General features: G+C 45.7%; 1 protein-coding gene across 1 annotated transcript in view; it reads right to left on the reverse strand.

Moving 5' to 3' along the window:
* Positions 1 to 20,830: 20,830 nt before the first annotated feature.
* LOC146869486 (prolargin-like) overlaps positions 20,831 to 23,448 on the reverse strand; it is a 62,553-nt gene continuing 59,935 nt past the window's right edge. The window contains exon 3 of the transcript XR_014960013.1: positions 20,831 to 21,514. The gene's annotated coding sequence lies outside the window, so the exon portion shown is untranslated. The remainder of the gene's footprint in view (positions 21,515 to 23,448) is intronic.

Here is a 23,448-nt window from a genome sequence, read left to right on the forward strand (position 1 = left end):
GTTAACTTAGCTGATAATTGTTTGCGGGATAAAGAATCGTTGGAAGGCCAAGCCTCCAAAAAACGTAAGACAATAGACACATCCCACAATGCAACATACTTAGGACAAGGAGGTTTTACCAATCTGATACCTCTGAGTAACTTGGAAATCAAAGGATGTTCACCTGCAGGTTTACTATTAATAGGAATATGCCCCGCCGAGATGGCCGAACGGAAATTGTTGACAGTCCGATATGCAAGGCCTGAGGAAGCAAGGGAAGCTAAAAAATTCACAATCAAAGTGACATCTGTATTAGAGGGATCCACTTCCCGTTGAGCGCACCAATCACACCAACGTTTCCATGCGGCTGCATAACGTTTGTGTGTGTTGGGAGACCAAGCTTCGTTGATAAATCTGGAAGCGTCTCCCGAAAGGCCTGAGACTTGCCAGCGATCTCCGAAACCCGCCATGCCACTAGAAAGAGTTGACCCGACTCTATTAGAGGATGAGGATTGCCGAGGGGATCCAATAACAGATTCCACAGCTGGGGAAGCAGAAATGGCACTGCACAAGACATCTGCAGAAGAACCGGGAACCAAGCCTGAGCCCTCCAGAGAGGGGTGATCAGAATCAACTCCGTCTGATAAAATTTCATGCGTGCCAGAACCCTGGAGATCATGACAAACGGGGGAAAGGCGTAACACAGGTGAGACGGCCATGTCTGTAGAAATGCATGCGTGGCAAGAGCCTCCGGATCCGGACGCCAACTGAAAAACTGAGGAAGTTGAGTGTTGAGGCGAGAGGCAAAAAGATCGATCTGGCAGGGGCCCCACACACGAGACAGTTATCTGAACACCCGAGGGTGAAGTCTCCAGTCGCTGAAATCTCGAAGATGACGAGAATTCCAGTCTGCCACCAGATTGCTGTGACCCGGCAGGTACTCTGCAATCACCGTGATGTTTCTCTGAAGACAAAAGTGCCAAAAATCTTTGGCTATCTCTGCTAGAATCTTGGAACGTGTCCCCCCTAGCTTGTTGACATAACGGACCGCTGAGACATTGTCCATGCGTAGGAGAATGCAACAATTCGTCATGTGAGGAGATAGACAACGGATCGCAAAGGACCCCGCCAGAAGTTCCAGACAATTGATATGGAGAGATAATTCCTCCGAAGACCACCGGCCTCCCGTGGACATTGGACCGCAACGGGCTCCCCAACCCCACTGACTGGCGTCGGATTCTATCACCACCTCCGGGGACACTCCGAACAGGGCTCGGCCATTCCAGGACTCCATATGTTCCAACCACCACAACATCTCCCACCTCGCTTCCTCTGACAGAGGAATCTGATCCGAATACTTGAGGCCTTTCTGGAGATGGCGGATTTTGAGTCGCTGGAGCGCCCGATAATGGAGAGGACCCGGGAAGATGGCCTGAATTGATGAAGCTAACAGACTGACAATCCGAGCTATAGATCTCAACGACACAAGCTGTTTGTGTAAAATCAATCTCAACTCCCGTTTGATTGTCCTGATCTTCTGAAGGGGCAATAGCAGTTGGCAAGAGAGAGAATTGATCAGGAAACCCAGAAATTCTATCGACTGCGAGGGGTGAAAAACAGATTTCTGAGGATTCACTAGAAATCCGAGAGACTGTAAGAGATCTATTGACCATTCCAAATGGAGCATTAACAGACGGGCACAGTGAGCCATGATAAGAATGTCGTCCAGATAAATTATCAGACGAACTCCCCGAGCTCGCAGTGACTCCACCACAGGCCTCAGAAGTTTCGTGAAGCACCAGGGTGCTGACGAGAGGCCGAACGGGAGAACCTTGAACTCGTACCAGACACCCTGCCACTGGAATTGATGAAACCGGCGATGAGGTCCGTAAATGGGAATCGACAAATACGCATCCTTCAGATCGAGGCGGACCATCCAGTCCCCTTCCTGAAGAAGATCCCTCAAAAGATGGATGCCCTCCATCTTGAAGTGGCGATAGACAATCCAGCCGTTGAACTCTTTCAGGTTGAGAACTAACCTGGAACCGCCTCCTTTTTTCTGAACCAGAAAGACGTTGCTTGAAAAACCCTGAGGGTGAGGAAAAGACCGGACAATAGCCCCTTTCCTCAGGAGGGAGTCTATTTCCGCGGAAATAATCGCCTGATCGTGAAGAGAAAACATCAAGGGAGAAGGAGGGAAAGGTTGACTTGGGCAACTGAAAAACTCTATTCTGAAACCTTTGACAGTCTCCAACACCCATGCATCGTTGGAGATCAAGAGCCAATTGGGAAGGAAAACTGAATCCTGCCCCCCAACATGACTTCTGTAACAGAGATCAAGCTCACCTGAAGCTGAGGAATCGTAATGTCCTCCTTGATGACCGCCGGCACGTCCTTTGCGGAATTGGTATCGACCTCTACGGGAGGGGTAGAAGGAAGGCTTGTTGGTGGCGGCGTTGGGGTGCTGACCTCCACCACGGTGGGACTGGAAACCACGCTGGTTAGATTGGTTAAAGCCGCGGCCGAACGATCGTCCCCTATATCGTCCGGCCCTCCCAAAAACCGGGCGAAAAGCCCGTCTAATAGAAGCCTGAGCCTTGTCCAGACCACTGAAAGTGGCGACAAATTTTGTGAGTTCCTTGAGAAAAGGATGCCCAAACAATAAACCCTGCGCCAAAGGACCGGATTCAGAGGAGGAAAGCTCAGCCAATTTTGGGTCCAATTTTAATAAAATGGAACGTCTGCGTTCAGAAGACATGGCACAATTGGCATTTCCCAAGTGACAAACAGCTCTTTCAGCCCAACCAATGAGGTCGTCAGGGTCAATGGCGGAGGAAGACTCTTTGGCCTGATAACCTAAATCCAAAATTTTGGTGAGAGGTCCCAATAAGTCCAATAACTTATCTTGACAAGAGCGCCAAGCTCTATCAATGCCTCTTTTTGGGTCCTTGGCATATTTCTTAAGATATGTCACCATAGTTGGATCCACCTCCGGAGTGTCTGCTAATTTGTCTGCTAAATCAGGCCGTGGACATTCAGAACGGAGACGGGTACGCACATCTTTGTCAAAAGGTTGACGAATGTGTGACTGGACGTACTCCGCCACCTCCTGAGACGGGAGCCAAGAGGATGAATTAGGGTGCATGATGTCGGAAGGATCAAAAGTTAGAACCTGGGGATGCGATGGCGCATCAACAAAATGTTCCTTCCGGGCCTTCTTACGAGGAGGAGGAGAAGCGACCCCATGATCTGAGGAGGAAGAAGTAGAAGTACTGTCATCGTCTGTCTGACGATTTGGAGGGGACGAAGGCTCAATGGGAGGCTGGCCATAGGAATGTTCAGAAGAAAGGGCCTTGGCCAGTTTAACAAAATCAGATTTATGTGGATTGGATAGTTTGGAAGATTTAGCAGACCTGGAGGACTGTGAAGATTTTGAAGATTTAGAAGATTTAGAAGACTTAGAGTGAGGTAGCCAACCCTGCTGCACTGCATATTGGGACAAATGACGTTTCAATGGTGTAATAGCGCGAACCAGCGCCTTATTCACGGACGTTTGAACACCCATGTCAAGAGCCTCTACCAAATCCTGCTCCATAGAGCCAGAGGCTTCCTCATCATCATAATAATAGTAATCATCCTCCTCAAAATATTCAGCCATGGCAGTGCCTGGTGTAAATAAAGCCCACAAGAGGAAGGATATCAACAAAGAATCACTTATGCCAAAGCACAATAAAGGGGGAGCCGCAGAACCCCGTAGGCAAGACCAAACAACAGGTTTAATGACCTGAAATTATGTAAAATATTTAAATGTGGAAGGAGGGCTTGCCAAGCATAATAATAATAATAAGCCACTCTAGGCAGAGCCTATGCAAAATTATCCAGCCCCAACTGTGTCTGAAAACAGCAGGACGTCAACAGGGGCATAAAAACAGGCTGTGGGCATATGAGCAAAGAAGCGCTGCTCTCGCGCTGCATTCCTGAAGAGAAAACGATGTTTATCAACAGGAAAAATGGCCGCCGCGCATGCGCGGTAACGACCGCCTGAATGTAATTAAAGAAAGAACTACGCGACACGCGCGTAGCCTTTCAGCCCCGTTTTCTCCCTCTCCACGAATAATGAGGCGCGGGCGCACAGCGCCCGAACCGGGGAGGCAGACACATGCTCCCTGCAACGCGTATACGCAGGCAATACAAAATAAGCAACACTCGCAAAAATGAATTCAAAAGGAACGCGCACAGCGCTAGCAATACATACAAAGCAGATATAATAATACCATTGCCATAAGTAAAAAACAGATTAGAGTATGAAAAGAGAAAGCAAAATGCACTTAACTGGCTGCGGAGCAGCAAAGAAGGAGGATGTGGTATTCTCTTGCTGACTATTTATATGTGCATACTCTATGGTTATTTCGTCATACCCATTGGGTTCATGGGTATTGTAGTTTTTTCTTATATTGTAATATGATTGGCTGCTGAGCAAATTTCAGTAAAGAAATGAGAAGCATAATCGGAGCCTCCGGTCCTGACATAGAATTCTACATACGTTTCAATAAGTGTTAAAATAACTACAGTCAGGCAAGTAACTTTTCTTAAATTATTGTCTAAGTTGCACACACATAATAAACTACGAAAGGCGCTAGTCGCCAGCATTGAAGGTAAAACTGATTTAAAAAAAAAAGTGACATGGATAACTTTAATAAATGACGGGTACTTTCCTCCCTTATTAAATATCCTGGTTTTTATGGGCACACTGTGCTTTAAACCATATCGCTTGCGCACTTACACCACGATGAGCTATTTTTCTGTATAGTTAGGCAGGCGATTGCTGCTAGCCGCTCCAAAATTATTTCTGAAAAAATAGACAGCTTATTATTATTACCTTTGTCAAGGACCGCAGGCGCTTCTGAAAACTGCGTGTGGCGAGCTGTGATGCTGTGTGCTCAACTAACTTTCCTATCCAATTGAGATTTTTTTTAAGCGATTTTCCTGGGAGGAGCGAGATCACCGGCATTAACGTTAGATCAAGTTTGGCTCACTTTCTTGGCTGTACTAGCCCACTGCATGATGTAACCGAGAAAGCCCTAACTTGTCTTTGCTCCTCGAGGTTCACTCGTGCACGTTATCAAGGTTTATCCTCCACTAAGTTAAAAGAAACCGCTATTTGTTCTGTACACACCTTTGTTGTTGGCTTGTGTAGCCGTTCTGTTATTGTTTGAATACACTTCTGTGTTTTTTTTAAGTGTCATTCCATCATAGTTTCGTTGTCTTTACAGATTGGTTACAGGAAATGCTTCAGTGCCGCCACTACATTTTAATGGGAGGTTTGTGTCCTTAAATCTTAGTCCTATGTTCCTCGTTTGAGGTGCTGGTTATAAGATGCTTTGGTTGCGCGGCTCACTGCTTACGTCTGTGCCACGCTTCGTTAACCTGGAGAAAGGAAACCTAACAAATTGTGTGCCAGGCGGTGGCAGTGAATTCGAGGTCACTCCATGTAACATTTTGAAGAAAAGCCGTCGAAAAAGTGAGTCACAATAAATAAGTAGAAAGCTAAATACATGTTGCACATCGGACGTTTTGTTTTGCTCGAGACGCAGCTGCTTTGCTGTCTTACCCCCAAGTTCAACATAACGCACGATACTGTACATAAAATATAACGATTGCTGCGTTAGAAAAACAGTAACGTGCTTCTCAAGTGATTGCGCGGTCTCAGAGATTCACATATTATCGTGAGACTATTTCACGCCATGTCACTTGTGGTTTTGTTCCAGTAAATGCAGATCACACAGCGTTACCATTTGTTTCTATTATGTAATAATTTCCGTGAATACGTTCATCTTGTTTGGGGTATGAAAGGCGAGAGTAAAAGTTCCCATAACACGGACGAGTTCACAATGTGACACCTGAAATGTGAATATTTCTGGCACTCTTGACAGATTTAGATGTAGTCAACAGTTCCAGGAGACCTTCACCAGATACCTCTCTAACTCCCCAGGCCAGGGTAGAACCTGAGGGGATCCTGCATCCCACTGGATGCAATAGGAAGGTGCACACAGGCTTTCCTACAGTGAGAGAATAAAATTAGTTTACTTAGTGGAGTACCATAAAACGGGTGCAAAAGCGGATACTACAGCATTTGCAGGCTATCAAAAATTCGGATGCTATGTACCCAGTAGCGAGCCATTTTGCAAAGGAACATCAGGGGACTGCAAGCCTTTTAAGTTACACTGCAATTGAGAGTTTCTGAGAAAATAAGAGGTGGATATAGAAAGGAGGGCCAGCAGCGATTGGAATCTCAGTATATTCAGAGATTAGATTCCAAGGAACTCTGGAGCTTCAATATTGATTAGGAGATGCACATTCATCTTTGATTGGTAATTACATTGTACCTCTGCTTGTTTTTAATGATCCAATTTTAAAGGTTACAATGAGTTTATGTTTTGTATCTACAGGTGCATGGCGGGTGATCATATAGAGAAAAGTACTGATGAGAAAAGTGTAAATAACAATGCCGTTTCTTTAATTGTTTTAAAAACAAAAACATAAACAAAAATAATATCATGAGCAATGCCAATAGCTCTAACTTTAACAATGCCGAGACCGTTGCATTGTAAATGCTTGTTCCTCATACAGCTCGTTGCTGAAGAAGAAACGGGTGCTGGCAGGTTTTTCATGTCTGTTTGGCTCCTGTTTTCCAATCCTGTATGTTCTTCCCCTTTGTGTGCTGTTGTTTTCGGTTTTTTTCCAGTATCACGATACCAATGTAAGGTACTTTTTATGCTGGTGATAGCAGTGATCTTTCGGTAACTTACTTGAGACTGTTCCAACTCAGACATAAGGCAAGGAACTAGATGCACGGGGCACCAGTGACTTCTGCCTAGCCCAGTGCTGAGTAATGCCTGTAACCATGGCAGCCTACTTTTTTCTCCGACTTTCAGATTGCTTTTCATCCAGTTAGATTTCACGATTAGAGCAACCTATGCTAGAGTTAAGGAATACGTATTAACACAGGGCTCTCCCTGTGTCCAACGCTGTGAGTCACTTGAGACGTTTATATGCAGTGATACTTTAAATTATCTTCTCTTATTTGTATGATGCACATCTGCAGTTTGTATGACGTCATAGCTGTGGTGTTGGTGACATGGGTGGCTTAACAGCACTCTGGTCTTACTTCCTGGCCAGAGTCTCGGTTCAGGTGGTTTGTGGCTAGTGAAGGGCTCAATTAAAGTAATAATAATAATGTAATACATTTAAGCTCATTCACAAAATACTTCTATCATACCCCAATAGAGCCTAGCATTCTATAGAGCAGCACTCCACAGTCACATTGAGCGCTGGGCAAGAGATTCGTGACATGGGTTTCTCACATCAGAACATATACCAGGCCTAAAGAATGTTAAAAGGAGGAGCTGGTGTCAGGTGATGCTGCACCAAGAGACCTTCGACCCTACAGCAGCCATTACATTTCCCGACCCCTCTGCTACCAGGATGCAGCAGATCTTACAGTTATTTTTCTCTGACCATTACTACAAGGTGCTTGTCACAAGAGATAAGGCTAGGTTGTCAAGGATTGTGTAGTTGCGCGATAAAGAGTACCTTTCACACCAGGCCCGCTTGGTTCCAGCCTCAATGGTGGGACACACAAAAGCAGAAGCGGCTTTCCGAGCTGCACCTTCTGTAGCCATCAGCCCTGAGCCCGACCACTCATGACAACATGATATACAAAGATTATCAGGAAACAAAGGTTTATTGTTCAAAGGGCTGCTTATCTCTGAGCGCAATAACGCATCTGGCTAACTGAGAGCGAGAGACTCTGTAACCTGAGAAACCCGCACCAACGTATTTTTTCCACTCATTCTACAACAAAGATCGGATTGTTTCTTAATAATAAGGCAACTTTCTCGAGGTTTGTCACGTTGATGCATTTAAAACGACCAATGCAGCGAATTCCATTTGCCGGAATGCGTCGAGATTACAATTGCGAAGTCTGTTTGTGTGACCGCGTATCTATAGGCGGTTTGCAAAAAGGAAACCGAATCACATGATTTTCGCAAACTCACAGTTTCCTTGTGGTAGGGCTTCCCGCAAGAAGGACGAACCGTTTTACAATTCTTTGACTCTGAGCAGGAATTATGAGCGAACGACGCATCTCGATATCTGGCGTGCCTGTCACTGACGTGTGTTTTGGGTACACCCGTGTATTTTGTGTAGATGCAAAACTTATGCAGGGGAGGAAGTGTGTCACAACAATTGTAGACTCCATGGCATAGCTACTATGGTAACAAGCCCGTCTTCAAACGTGGTGCAAGCGTGAGCGAATGTGAAAGCAGCACGTTTGCACATATGTTTATAATTAACGCGAGCCGCGGCGGGGGAAGGGCCGAGGAGCGTTGAGAGAGCAAGCAAGAGGAAAGCCAGATGCTGCCCGATCGGGCTTTGAAAGCTGGCGCTGCGCGCGTGACCGCAAGCGCTAGGCCAACAGAAGCCTGTGGTAGCACTTTTAACAGCACACTACTAAATGTCTCATAGAGCAGCGCATGCGCTGGCTCAGGCGAGACCTAAAAATGGCACCTGTGTCATTCTGTCAGCGCTCACATGACGTGATGCGCACATCTACAGAATGGCACAAGCAGCATCAGTGATCACCCCATCATGCCTTTTTTTCTTAATTTTTTTTGCAGAGGCTACACAGCATCAGAAGTCTACCCTGGCCTAGCCAATAAGTCCAAAAGGCAAGAACTAATGGCTTTGCTAATACTTGTTGTATAATAGTTTCATCAAAAATAGATCATAATATTTATTGACTTTATGGACATTGTAGAAGCTTTCCTGGTTACTGCTTTCTTGTGATATTTACAACTTAAATTCTGATTTCCTGTGTCTGCACGTACCCTATTAGTATTATTAGTAAATCACTTTGGCCCTCATTATGATGTTGGGTGGAAAGCCATCTGACATCTCGCTGGAGGCGTTTCGCTTGACAACATAGGTTTCCATCTGACCGCTGTATTATGATACTGGCGGTTGGAGAAAAACCTGCGAGGGAATTCCACTCTGCTTCTGACGTGCGTAATTGTAATCCCAAAGTGGGAGTGGAGCCAGCCTCGGCTCCACTGTCGGGATTATAATGTCGCTTTCCACCTGCCCTTTCATGGTGGACCGCCTGCCACGAAAAGGCAGGTGGAAAGTGACTTTGGGGGCCCCTAGCAGGGCCCCTTCCTCCTGGCCCTCCGTTATAGGGCCTGGGGGGCACCCCCCTAAACATCCCTGCACCGTCTGACATTCGGTGCTTACCACACAGTGCAGGGATGTTTGAAAACATCAATTTTTCCATTGCAGCTTGTGCTGCAGCCCTTCTCTGGCCGCTGCAAAGCTCCAATAGAAACATTGATGTTTCCGACCGCCCATAGTGTGGTTGCATCCTAATACTGCAGGTGGAACTGCTGACTAATATTCAGGTGGTTCCATCCCACTACGGTGTCGGTCAGACACTTGTCCGAGTGACATCATAATAGGGCCCTCAGTAAGTACACCCAATAGATTTTTTTGATTTTCAAACATAATCATTTGTTATTAGTAAACTTCATATTAAACGATGTCTCTGTTTCCATACATATTATACTATGTCTCCAATTTTCACCCGACGAGTGTTTAGGAGATGGGAATTATGAAAAGATCTGGATAAATATATCCCATGTTAGGTGTGAGTAGTTTACCTATCTTGGATATTCCTTCTCCAGTGGTTCAGTTTTGCTTTTACCATTGTACATGCAGGTCTAATAGTAAAAAAATACAAAGAAAAAGAGGAAACGCTGAATGAGCTGTTTCCACTCTGACATGGGACAGATTTCAGGTGTTTTGCTTTGGAAAGCACATCTACAGCTGTAACTTGTTCTCGGGCTTAATGTTGTGGAGGCACAGAACAGGCATTTGTTTTCTCGGAAAATGTTTTGCCTGCAGTGTATAATTGACATCAGCTTGGAAAACCTACGAGTTAATGCATGAACTTCAGACCGCACAGCTCGAAAACACAGAGAGGCTATTCCGGCTCTGCTTCTGAGCCTTATTGTCTGTGCTTCACAGAAAGACCATTTAGTTTTGTGTTTCAAAGGATTGTTATATAGTGTAGTGTAAATCATAAATCTTTTAGGTAAGTTAGAGTGTTAGCTGTGGTTCTGAAGCTCTCCGATGGGTATTGGGCTTGCTTTTAGTTCTCTAAATGAGGCAGCCATGTGTATGATAGTTGCTATAAATGTTTCACAATAGACATTTTCTTGTAGCTACTAATGTCTATCAATAATTTGGATCTCCCACTTGGTATTCTGTCTCTTATCCTATTTGATTGGATGAGGGGTTCTATAATGCACCTCGGTTGGATGCGCCTTTAGCATTCGGACCCTCTGGGAAACTGACCGTCAGTGCTAGATCATGTCTGTCGTTCATGTCCATCAATATCAATCCAATAATCTGTCCTCATGTGCCCTGAGTTACAATTCTGCACACTCGTCAGCCCTAGTTCTGACCTTCTTGTAGGTATGAGTCTTTGTCCATGCGACTGACCTGATTTTCCAGCTATTACTTGCTGTGTGTCCATGGAATCCTTTTGCTGTCTTTACCCTTATTGTCTCCAAGATTCCTTGACACTCCCCATGTGATGCGACGAGAAAGGCAGACAGAGTAGTATCGGTGCAAGGGATTCAGAACCTTGTTACAGTGTAATAAGCAATGGATTGGTTCAGGGAGGTGTTGTAAGGCTCATCCTGGTGAAGGAAGTGGCGACATTGTTGGCAAATATTGATGTAGGTGTCTAGGGCCTTCACTGATGTAGCAACTGTAGTGAGCATCTTACGGACAGCTGTGGGGGCATTAATGGTGTACAGGGCTAGGAATCTTGGTGCAGGCGAATAGGGCTCTATTTAGAGTGGGCCGAGGTCTTGCTAGTGGAGGGATTAGGGACATTGTAAGCCCACTGGGCTGTGGGCCACGTTGGTTCAGAGGGAATAGGTTCTTTCTTGGTGCCAGGAATAGTAGGAGCTCAGGTAGGTCAGGTGTGCACAGGTGTAGCCGCTGTGATCAGTCAGAGGGGTAGAAGCTTGTCGATGTAACTAGCATGATTGAACAAACTGAGCTGCAGAGAAGCCAGGTACACAAAACGCTCAAGTCGTAGTTATGCACCACTCTAGAAATTGACAAGAGTGAGGAAGAAAGAAACATTTAAAAGTCAATAAAACATTGTTAAACAGGCTGAAAGTTATGTTTACCAGTGAAATTACAAAAGTTTTACAAAAAGGTTTCAGCTGGCGCTTGTCCATGCTATAATCTGAAGGGTTTCATCTGAACAGTCCTTGTAGTTTGCACCGGTCGCTATACACAGAGTACGGCCGCACTCCGTCCCAGGACAGAGCATCAATCAAATAGGTAAGTCCTTCTTCAATATTGCCTCCACACAGTTATAAATACCAAAAGGAGGAGGAAGAATTTAAAAATGACAGCCTCACCCATAATACGGTAATGACCAAAGCTGACCAGTATCTGGTGCCCTGCCAAGGACAACTCTACATCAACCCTTTCTATTTTACCTATTAAACTGGCCTTACTGTGCTAGTTGAATTTCCTAGTCTGACTTTAAATCTACACAACAACATTAAGGACTTAGCACCAGGTTCAAAAAGCAACCTCAAGGCCTTTGACCAATCCTTGTACCACCTCAACAGCATTGCTCAAGCTTGCCAACACCCAAAAACCAAACTTCAACAGCTGCTGGGAAACAGATTTCCCCCTTTCTCGAAGAGGAAGTCATACTGCCCCTAGCAAGGACGCCATAACTGATCCCAAGTGCCCAATGTAGCCCAGCCTCAATTTCTTCCCTACATCCCTTCACCCCTTTCACAGACTCAATGGCCTGTTCTACTGAACCACTTAACTTCTACCAATCTACCCTCTACCTCCTCACAAATAAGCGAATGCCTTACCAGCCACACCAATACACTGTAAACCATAAAAGACCAGAGACATACCACACCAACCAGAGGCTTCTTCTCAACCAACACTCCTAGCACACCCTCAAGGAGAACAGCTGATGCTCATCACTATTCCTCTTCCACTAAACCTGCCTAGGGTGCTTCCAGTGGCTTGCAATCTTCAGGGGAGTAGCACTCATTAGGTCAGCAATTATGAGGCCCTGAACATCCACAAAACCAATGCTGATCCCTCATCTCAGCACTGTAACAGAAAGGTGCCACATTGACTTGTTGGCACCCGTTATTCAAGATCTTCTCATTGCTGGCTGTGACATCCTATTGGAAAATAGAGCACTTGGATAGGGTGGTGTTATTGTGGTGGTCTCTCTTGACTCCATTCTGGCCAAGGAAGGACCCAGCGTGGGCTCTTGCCTCTTAAAACACCAGAGACTACCAGTGGAAGGCATTGGAGGCATCAAAACATCCACCTGACTGCACTATGTGCCTCCTCCTCCAAAGTGGACTCAATATATGCTCAACCGGACAATGACAGGTCACTTTCAAACTTACGAGGCAGTGGTAAACCCCCCTCTGCTCACAAGGAGCAGAACTACCTTCTTAGTGTCATTCAGCTTTGTTATATCCAAAGTGAAGCAAGGTTATTGCTTAGTTGCACATCAAAGAACAATTCAAAATTTGCGAATATACGTGACAAGAATTTTCAATTCTATTATGGACAATGGAGGCGAGGATTATGCTTCTTATTTCTCTGTTTTTATTACTCAGCAGCCAATAAAAACACTTATGTATAAAAAACTACAAATCCCATGAGTCATCAGCGCTCATGACAACCATAGATTATAACATATAAATGTCCGAACTGAGGCAACTACTTCCTCTTTCTTTGTTTGATCACAGCATATTTAAAATGAACCTTGTCCAAACACTATCTTGAAACGATGTCCCCGATGTTAGAGTCCTTCACGGCCCGACCCTGGACGAATGAACTTCAATCCGCAGAACGTGAAGATGATTCCATAAACTTCCAGCACTCGGTGAACAAGCGCAACATAACTCGAGAAGGAATAACCTTTTGACTGAATCAAGGTAGAAGAGTTGTACGTTTCACTTGCCATCTGACCCTGAAACAGAAATAAATCTTCGTAATACGAGGTAAAAGTCCACGGAAAACATAGTTATGACATTATACAACAAGGGAGGGAAGAGAAAACTTATACAATGGAACCACTCTAAAGGCATATTAGTTCAGCATAATACAGAACAACAGTATTGTATCCTTGGGTGGGATAATCCTCGCCTCCGTTGTCCTTAATAGAATTGAAAATTCTTGTCACGTATGTTCGCAAATGTTTAATTCTATGTCAGGACCGGAGGCTCCGATTATGCTTGTTCAAAGCTGAGCCACCACTACAGACGCCATATCCAATATAGGCTTATAGTAAAATGTCTTGAATGTAGATTCAGCAGACCAATCAGCTGCACTCATTATATCAGCAAAACTTACACCCATAGAAAAAGATTTGGATGCCATCGCCCCTCGGACCGAATGTGCGCCAAATTTTGAGACATCAATGCCCGCTTCTTCCATGAGCCCCCGCACCCATCTAGATAAGGTGGCGGGTGTCACTGGTCGAAAAGGCTTTTGCAAAGCAATGAACAATTGACCCCTCATATCAGACCTGAATTCAGCCGTACTTACCTTGTACGCTTTCAAGCATTGGACTACACATAGTTTATAATTATCCGGGAACGCCGGATAAGAAACCGAGGTGGAATGTCCTTTAGTTCGTCTGGAGATAAGAAAAGTTACCCCTTCAGGAGTGAACCGATGGCCCGCGAGATCAAGGGCGCGGATATCTGAAACCCTTTTGCTGGAAACCAGACATAACAGCATGGCTAATTTCGCTGAAAGCTGTTTTCGAGATAGGTATCTGTTGGCCGGCCATGATTCCATAAACCGTAGGACCACGGATATGTCCCAAAGGACTGAGTATCTGGGGCACGGAGGTTTCACCATCCTAATACCCCGAAGCAGTTTACAAACTAAGGGATGTTCTCCAATTGATTTGCCATCTATTGGAACGTGGCCTGCCGATATGGTGGACCAAAAATTGTTCACGGTCTGGTACGCTAGCCCAGAGGACGCCAGGGAGGCCAAGAAGTTCACTACCATGGAGACAGATGCTGTATCGGGATCTGTGTTCTGTTGAGAACACTAGCTACACCATCTGCTCCATACAGATGAATATCGTTTATGAGTGTTGGATGACCATGCCTCATTAATGAACTTGTGTGCTTCACTCGAAAGTCCTGGGATTTCCCAGCGATCCCTGAAACTCGCCAAGCCACCAGCGGAAGCTGTCCCAACTCTATCAAGGGATGAGGAGCCTTCTGAGGATCTAGCAATAGATTCCATTTCTGAGGAAGGAGAGGAGGTACAGCACAAGACATTTTCAGAAGGGTCGGGAACCAAGCCTGAGCCCTCCATAGCGGGGTGATGAGTATTATCTCCGCTTGTTGGCGCCTGGTTTGGGCCAAGAATCTGGGAATCATCGAGAATGGAGGGAAAGCATAATTCAGAGTCTGGGGCCATGTCTGGAGAAACGCATCTGAGGCTAACGCCTCCGGATCTGGACGCCAACTGTAAAACGCCGGTAACTGCCTGTTGAGACAGGAGGCAAAAAGGTCCAAATGACACGGACCCCATAGGAGATTCAGAGCCCGGAAGACTCGAGGATGGATTCTCCAGTCGCTGAAGTCTTGAAGGTAGTGAGAGTGCCAATCGGTTACCTCGTTGCTTCGACCCGGGAGGTACTCTGCCTCTACTGAAATCCTGTGGAGTAGGCAATAATGCCAAAAATCCTTGGCTATCTCTCGATTTCGTTCACCCCAGTTTGTTGACATAGCGGACCGCTGAGACATTGTCCATTCACAAAAGAATGCAACAATCTGTCTTGTGGGGTGAGAGACTGCGGATCGCGAAAGAGCCTGCCAGCAGTTCCAATCAGTTTATGTGCAAGGAGAGTTCCTGTTGGGACCACCGTCCCCCAGTGGATATTGAGCCGCAATGCGCTCCCCAGCCCCAGCGGCTGGCATCCAATTCTATCATGATCTCGGGGTTGATCGGAATATGGCTCTGCCGTTCCATGACTCCATGTGTTCAAGCCACCACAGCATCTCCCACCTCGCCTCTTCGGAAAGAGGGATCTTCTCTGTATATCCGAGGCCTTTGCGGAGATGTTGGATCTTTAAACGCTGGAGTGCCCGATAATGAAGAGGGCCTGGAAAAATGGCTTGTATCGAGGAGGCTAACAGTCCTACAATCCGCGCCACTGACCGCAAGGAGACCACATGTTTGCTCAATACGATTCGCAATTCCTTTTTGATCGTTCTGATCTTTTGAGAGGGCAGCAGTAGCTGGCAGCTCCGTGAATCTATCTGAAACCTTAGAAATTCTATGGACTGCATGGGAGACAAAATAGCTTTCTGAGGGTTCACTACAAAGCCCAGACTCTGAAGGAGAGAGATAGACCATTCCAGATGAGTGACTACTACTCGGGGACAACTTGCCATGAGAATGATGTCGTCTAAATAGACGATTAACCTTACCCCGCGTGCTCTCAAGGATTCTACAACCGGGCTAAGCAGCTTTGTGAAGCACCATGGTGCAGAAGTAAACCCGAAAGGGAGAACTTTGTACTCGTAACACATGCCTTGCCAGATGAATTGGAGGAAGCGACGATGCGGGGCGGAAATAGAAATGGAGAGGTAGGCATCTTTGAGATCTAGACACACCATCCAATCCCCTTCTCGTAAAAGATCGCGCAACAGATGGATGGCCTCCATCTTGAAGTGGCGATAAACAATCCAGTTTTTCTCTACCTGAAACACATTGCTGACAAAACCCCTCGGGTGGAGACGTGACGGGGCGATGGTTCCTTTCCGCACTAGAGAATTGATCTCGTCTGTGATAAAATTCTGGTCGTGTTGGGAAAAATATATTGGAGGGTGTAAGGAGCCCTGACTGGGGCTGTTGTACATCTCTAGCTTGTAGCCCTGAATGGTCTCCAAAACCCTGGCATCTTGCGAAATCGTGCGCCAAACTGGAAGAAAAGATTAAATGCGTCCTCCCAAAATTACCTCTGAACATAAAACCAGTGTCACCTGAATTCCCGGTGTCGTGCTGGGTGGCCTGGTTGCTGTTGTATCTGCCCCTGCGGAACCTATTCCGAGCTCGTCTGGTGGGGTAGAAGGAGGAATTGGAAGAGTTGGAGTAATTGAAGTCCTGATGGCCTCCACGCTGTTGATGGAACTGGCCCCTTGGGGCGCCTTGATTTCCTCGGCTGAACGACCACCCTCTATATCGCCCGGCCCGAGTGAAAACCAGGCGGAAAGCCAGTTTCAAGGACTCTTGTGCCTTATCCAGGCCACTGAAGGTCGCCACAAACTTCGTGAGTTCCTTTAGGAACGGCTGACCAAAGAGGAGGCCTTCCGCGATGGGCCCTGCCTCTGATGTGGAAAATTCTGCTAGCTTGGGGTCTAATTTAAACAGAATGGACCGCCCCCTTTCGCTAGACATGGCCCAATTAGCATTTCCCAGCTGGCATACGAGACGCTGTGCCCAGCCAATCAGTTCATCGGGATCGATGGGTGCTCTGGATTCCTTGGCCTTGTATCCTAACTCTAAAATTTTTGTGGTGGGGCCCGACAAGTCGAGAAGCTTATCCTGGCATGACCGCCAGGCGCGGTCAATGCCTTTTTTCGGGTCCTTTGCATACTTCTTCAAGTACGTGACATGGTGGGGTCCACCTTGGGGGTATCCGCCACCTTCCCCGCCAAATCCGACCTAGGACATTCAGAGCGTAGTCGGGCCCCGACGTCCTTATCGTAAGGCCGACGGAGGTGTGACTGTACATAGTCTGCCACCTCTGGCGACGGGAGCCACGCCGTCGAATTGGGATGGATAAAATCAGCCGGCTCAAAAGTAAGTACCTTAGGTTGGACGGGGGTCTCCAACTGGTGCTCCTTCCTCTTTTTCTTGGCCGGCTCAGCCGCCTCCTGGTCATCCGACTGCTGATCGGAGGATGCATCATCAGGATCTCCGTAGAGAGATTCCGAGGGATCATCCTGAGTGGATGAAGCTTGATCCTTTGCCAAAGAATCGGCCAACTTTGCAAAATCCTCATTATGTGGGTTAACAACTTCTGCAGCGCTAGGCTTAGGAGGGTTGGGCTTGGCGGGAATCCATGCCTGCTGCAAGGCGTATTTATTAAGGTGTCTCTTCAATGGGGCGATAGCCCTTACCAAAGCTGAATTGACTGACTTCTGGACCCCAGCATCTAATGCTTCTGCAAGGTCCTGCTCTAAAGAACCAGCAGGTTCAGATTCATAATAATAATCTTCCTTGTACATATAGTCCACCATGATAGAGCCCAGTCAAGTAGCTACGCTATTGGTTAAGCGAACAGTGGAGGATAAATCCTCAAACCAACTTCCAGTGTTGGACAGTCAGGGGGAGAGGCACTACCCCAGGCAAGCCAAGATCTACTAAACCTTTTGTGATATAAGTGGAGGGAGGGGCTTGCCAAAAGCCTCTCTAGGCAATGCCTATGCACAGATTGTACAGCCAACTGCCTTCGCTAAACAGCTGGCGTAGGTGGGGGCTGAAACGGGCGAAAACACTTTGAAATTTGGGTCGTTCCCGCTCAGAAACTGATCGCTCTGGACTTTGTGGGGAAATTGACCTAAAATGGCTGCCGCGCATGCGCGGGAGCTGCTGCCCGTGAAAACCAAAAGAGGACTGCGCGGTCGAGCGACGCGCAGTCCTCGCCCCCTCACTCCCTCTCCACAGGAAAAACTGCAAAAGGCACGTCGCGCCCGGCGCGGGAGGCCTCGCGAACAAGAGCGCGAGGCAAAACTGGATTTGGCCGCCGCGCTTCCCCTACAGAAGGAGCTGACAAATGCTCCCCACAGCGGACACACGATTGCGCTAAGCAAAAAACACAGGTATGAGCAAATATACACTAGCATACGATCCAGCAATGAATCAAAGCACAGAACGACCGCACACTACAAAATGTAAAAAGGTAAAGTAAGAGGCACCTAACTGGCTGCGGAGCAGCAAAGAAAGAGGAAGTAGTTGCCTCAGTTGGGACATTTATATGTTATACTCTATGGTTGTCAGGAGCGCTGATGACTCATGGGATTTGTAGTTTTTTATACATAAGTGTTTTGATTGGCTGCTGAGTAATAAAAAGCAGAGAAATGAGAAGCATAATCGGAGCCTCCGGTCCTGACATAGAATTGCTGATGACTTCACTGTGGTTAGGGTGAGGCTTGCACATTGTCCTTCTTCGTAGTCTTCCAGAGGCATTTAACTCCAATAACTACAAAGTACTAAAAAATCCTTGCTCATCTTAATGCGATGTTAGAGGGACAATGTTTGAGAAACAGTCCTTTAGCGGGTCACCTCCTTGTTCAGTTGCTCTCACCATGTACATCTGGCATCTTAACCAACCAATAGAACTGCACAACAAACATCCGCATCAACCAGGTCATTTCCTTGGCTAGAGTCTTTCTGAGCTTCAACATTGGCTGGTAATGTATACAGATGATACTCAGATTCACATCAAATAATCTAATAGATCTAGGACTGACTGGAAAATGAGGGACTGCTAAACACATGTCCATAATTGGACGGAACAGAACTTGGTTAAGCCTATACTTCTTAACGACTGAAGTACTGCTTTTAGTTTTATAACTATTTGACTGGCTACCTTCTTTGGGCTCTTCGTTGTCTCACTCTCCAAATGGCTAGCACTTGGGAGTCAACATGAATGCAAACATATCACTGATTCCACAGGTCAGCATCAACAAAATTCCTTTAACTGCCTGCACATCCTCTGAAGAATCCTACATTTGCTGCATCTGCTGCATCTGCTGCAAGGATTAACTTTGTTCTGCGGTGTTAAGTTCTTGGATTGACTACTGCAATGGAATCGATTGGCCAAGACGATGATCCTGTTTCTACGAGGTCAGAATCATGCAGTGAGCCCCATTCCTGCCTTAAAGCTAATAGGCCATAAATGCCCTGCATTGATGACAAGCTACTGGCCCTTGAGCAAGGAACAAATAAAATATTTGCTTCATGCAGTACCTTTTCATCAAGGTGACATCATAGCAGCTGGCCAGATGCTTGAGATTAGCCATCCGAAATAGATTCTCTCCCCATCTTGAGAGATTCAAATGTTTTGGGGACAGACACATACAAGACTCCCTCCTCTGGAAGGGGAGGGTCTTTGAATAATCCTGAAAATAATTGGTTATTGTCCCTTCTTAGATTATGATCCTAGGACATCATGTATGCTGCTGGCACTGAAAACAGGACAGTGGGAATATTCTTTCTTAGGAGGACATTTCCTCACCTTGTAGACTGCATGCATTTCTGGCATTGTCCTACCCTGTTGTCTGCACCCGTCAACCTGCAGACATCCAGGGAACTTCACCAGAACAGCTTCAGATGCCTGCTCCTGGATGTAGACTTGCCATGCTATAGAGGTTTCCACTTTAGATAAAGTAGTTCTTTACAAGTATTCCAGTAGCCATCTTGAACCTGGACCTAGCTGTTAATCTTTCTCTGCAAGACTGGGGAAGTTATTTAAAGTTTGGCAAACAGGGAGCACAGCCATGCGTTGCTGGTGCCCCAAGCTCTCTATTTAGAGTCAGGGGAAGCAATTTGGTTACATTGCAGAGTGCAGCTGGTCCCACTGGCGTAAACCTTTGATCTGCCACCACATCTGCTGATCTGGTCCGTCAGGTTATGGTGATGGTCACAATTCCTCAATTTCCCTACCAGGGATGAGTTTACTACCGGGAGCCTTTGGTAATCCAGCCTTTATATCATGTCTCAAACAGCAGTGAGCATTGAGTCATTTTGACCACCTCCCACTTACTTCTAGCAAGGTGTATCTATGCCAATGAGGGGTGTCCATGCAGTAACATCCATTAATTGCTACGACCCTGGCTCTCCCTTTGGTACATCTGCCACCAGGGAGCGTCAAAACCTAACTCTTAACAGGGATCTATGAGATCCATTTTACTATTCTCAACTCCCTAGGTGTTTTTGGAGTCCTAGGAGGTTAGCCCCTCATAGCCAATAGGAGGTTGTTGGGAAAAGGGTGCAACAAATAAAACTTGTTACATCATCGTGGCTCAAAAACTGTGTAATGTCACTTCTGCTATCCCTAGTATTTTGGTCTATTGAGTCAGTGGATGACTGCGATAACTAGTAGAGCCTAGAAGTGATAGTGTTTCGAGGATTGGTGCACAGAAGGGCGGTAGGAACCCCTTAACGGGAACCCTTCCCTTGCAGCACCTGAGCACGCACTTTATTCGTTGGTTGAAGCTGTGCGGCCCCTCTCGCAGGATGAAGCCATATTTAGGCAAGTTGAAGAAATCCCCGACGCCCCCCCCCTACTTTTGGGCATTGCATGGACTACTACGAAATCCACAAGCTATCCTCACGCTACGGAGAAGCAAAGCTCAGTATAGTAAATCTATTCTTACCTATATATAACTACCTTCTCACCATCTTGGTCATTGATATTTAAACTACAATACTTTGCCACATTGATAATTCCCACATCCTTTTCGGATATACCGCCAGCAGTGATCTTGTCAATTCAGTTGGTAGCGCAGTTGTCAGGTCGCAGGTCGGGAGACAGCAGTCTTCCCTGCTCAGGATACAGTTATCTTTTGGGCTCTGGAGACAGCGCTGTTTTTTGTGAAGAGGGCAGTGGTTTTGTCAGTGAAAAGAACAGTGGGGTTGATTATGCATATTGCTGGTTTGTAATCATGATCCCTTAATCACAAAAGACCTTTTAACATTTTATTGTCAAGACCAACACAGCTGAGTCAATAGGAAATTAAGATCTGCTCTAATAACATATATTGCATACCTATGTATAGATAACTGACCTGGATACATTCAATATATATGCAGCCGGGAGAGTACACAGAACAAAAGCACTTTTCAGAAAGATCACAAATGTAGAGAGGTGAACAGCGACTTCTCCTGCTTGGCAAAACATCCCCAAAAATATTGACTAAATCCATAAAACATCGGCCCAGATTTCCTAATGCTTTGCGCCGGGTGTGCACCACTTTTGTGATGCATACCAAGCACAGTGTTGGGGTGGGATTTACTATCTAACGCAATTATGATTTGCGTTGGATAGTATCCCAAAGTAAAGCAAAATTCAGATTTTCCACAGCTTGGGTGGGTAGAAAATCATGATTTTATTAAAGACACGGAGACTGATATTATGCATGTTTCTTTAATTGCAACTCACAGCAGCAACACCAAACAATGTAAAGAATTTAGAACATTTGTTTAACATTCCAAAGTCCATATAATCCTGTGACAGCCAGCCATATTCCTTCTTTAAGCTGCGAACAAGTCAAAAGATTTACTCGATATCCAAATCTTTATAACGTAAGAGAAGAAGTCCAGAGAACGAAAAGAATCTCATCCGTAGATTACTTCTTCACATCACCACCTGAAATTCAAGAACAAAAATTATATCAATGGGAGAGAAAAAAACACAGGGAGGGATAATATCAGCCTCCGTGTCTTTAATAAAATCACGATTTTCTACCCACCCAAGCTGTGGAAAATCTGAATTTTATGGCAAGGCACGGAGGCCAATATTATGCATGTTTAAAGCCTTGCCATAATATTCCTTACTGGACAATCCACAGTCTTAAAATAAAACTTCTTAAAAACAGAGTCAGAAGACCAGTCTGCCGCTGCTAAAATGGCTGATAAACCACCACCCAAGATGAAGGCCTTAGAGGCCATTGCCCCTCTAGCAGAATGAGCGTCAAATTTATTTAAAATCGATCCCCGCCCTATTCATGACCTCTTTGACCCAACGAGACAAGGTAGGGGTAGATACAGCTTTATGTGGAAACTTGAAGGAAATGATTAGTTGTGTTTCCGAAACATTTCTGAGGGATTCAGTCCTTCTTTCATACTCACATATACATCTCACAACAAACAGCTTTATACAATCATCAAAACTCGGATAGAAAATTGATCGAGACATAGTCTTGGTTCTTTTAGAAATAGAGAAATAAACCCCTTCAGGAACAAAACGATGTTCAGTGATCTCTAAAGCTTTCACGTCTGAAACTCTCCTGAAGGAAACTAAACACAGTAACATAACCAGTTTCAAGGAAAGATCTCTGAGACTTAAAAATTCATTTTCGTACCAACTTGTCAATTCCTTCAATACGATGTCAACGTCCCAAAGAGATGAATACTTTGCCCCAGGAGGGGCTTTGATTCTTACGCTTCTTAAGAGTCTCCTAACTACATTGTGCTGACCGATAGGAATGCTATCTACCAGATCATGACCAGCCGAAATTGCTGACCTACCAATATTAACGGTACTATAAGATTTTCCTTTAAGGAAGATCTCTGACAAATAGTTACCAACTTCAACTAAAGGAGCCGATACTGGATCCAAATTCCTCGAAGAACACCAATGAATCCATCTCCCGCATGCCAACCTGTATGCCTTAGAGGTCCCTGGGGCCCATGATTCTTTAATGAGTTTTGAAGCTTCCGGAGATAAGCCTGACATTTGCCAAGCTCTCCCGAAATCAACCAAGCCATTAGGTTTAAATGTCCCTGAAGAACTAAGTCGTGAAAATCTCCTACAGCGTTGGTTAGCAGATCCGGAACATTCGGCTGAAGTACTGGGTCTGCAATCAACATCTCCATAACATCTGGGTACCAGACTTGAGACGTCCAAAAGGGGGCTATTTTTTTTACTTTTAATAGGACTCTCTGAATGAGAGCAAAAGGGGGAAAAGCATAACAAGGAGACTCGCTCCAAACTTGGGAGAGAGCTTCCACTGCCTCCGCAGCTGGATCTGGTCTCCAACTGTAGAACCTCTGAACCTGTGCATTGATTCGATTGGCAAAAAGATCGATCTTGAAGGGACCCCACTTTTGATTCAATGATAAGAATATTTGACTCTTTAGTCTCCAATCACGGAAGTCCTTTAGTTGCCGAGAATTCCAATCCGCAATGGAATTGTTTTTCCCCGGCAAGTACTGAGCTAAGACCATGATGTTTTTGCTTAGGCAGAAATGCCAAAATTCTTTTGCCAGATCTGCTAAAGCCTTCGAACGAGGGCCTCCTAGTTTGTTCACATATCTTACTGCTGAAATGTTGTCCATCTTTAAAAGAATGCAACATTTCACTTTGTCCTTTGCAAAACTCTTTACTGCAAATGAGCCTGCCAGCAGCTCCAGATAATTGATATGCATTTGGCTCTCTTTCCCTGTCCATCTCCCCCCGGTAGTCAAAGATCCGCAGCTCTCTCCCCATCCCAAAAGGCTCGCGTCTGATTCTATGAACATATTGGGGCTCGGTCCAAAGATTGCCTTGCCGTTCCAAGCCACAAGATTCTCTAACCACCA

The sequence above is a fragment of the Triturus cristatus genome, chromosome 1_1 (genome assembly GCF_964204655.1).
Source record: "Triturus cristatus chromosome 1_1, aTriCri1.1, whole genome shotgun sequence".
Taxonomy (NCBI): domain Eukaryota; kingdom Metazoa; phylum Chordata; class Amphibia; order Caudata; family Salamandridae; genus Triturus; species Triturus cristatus.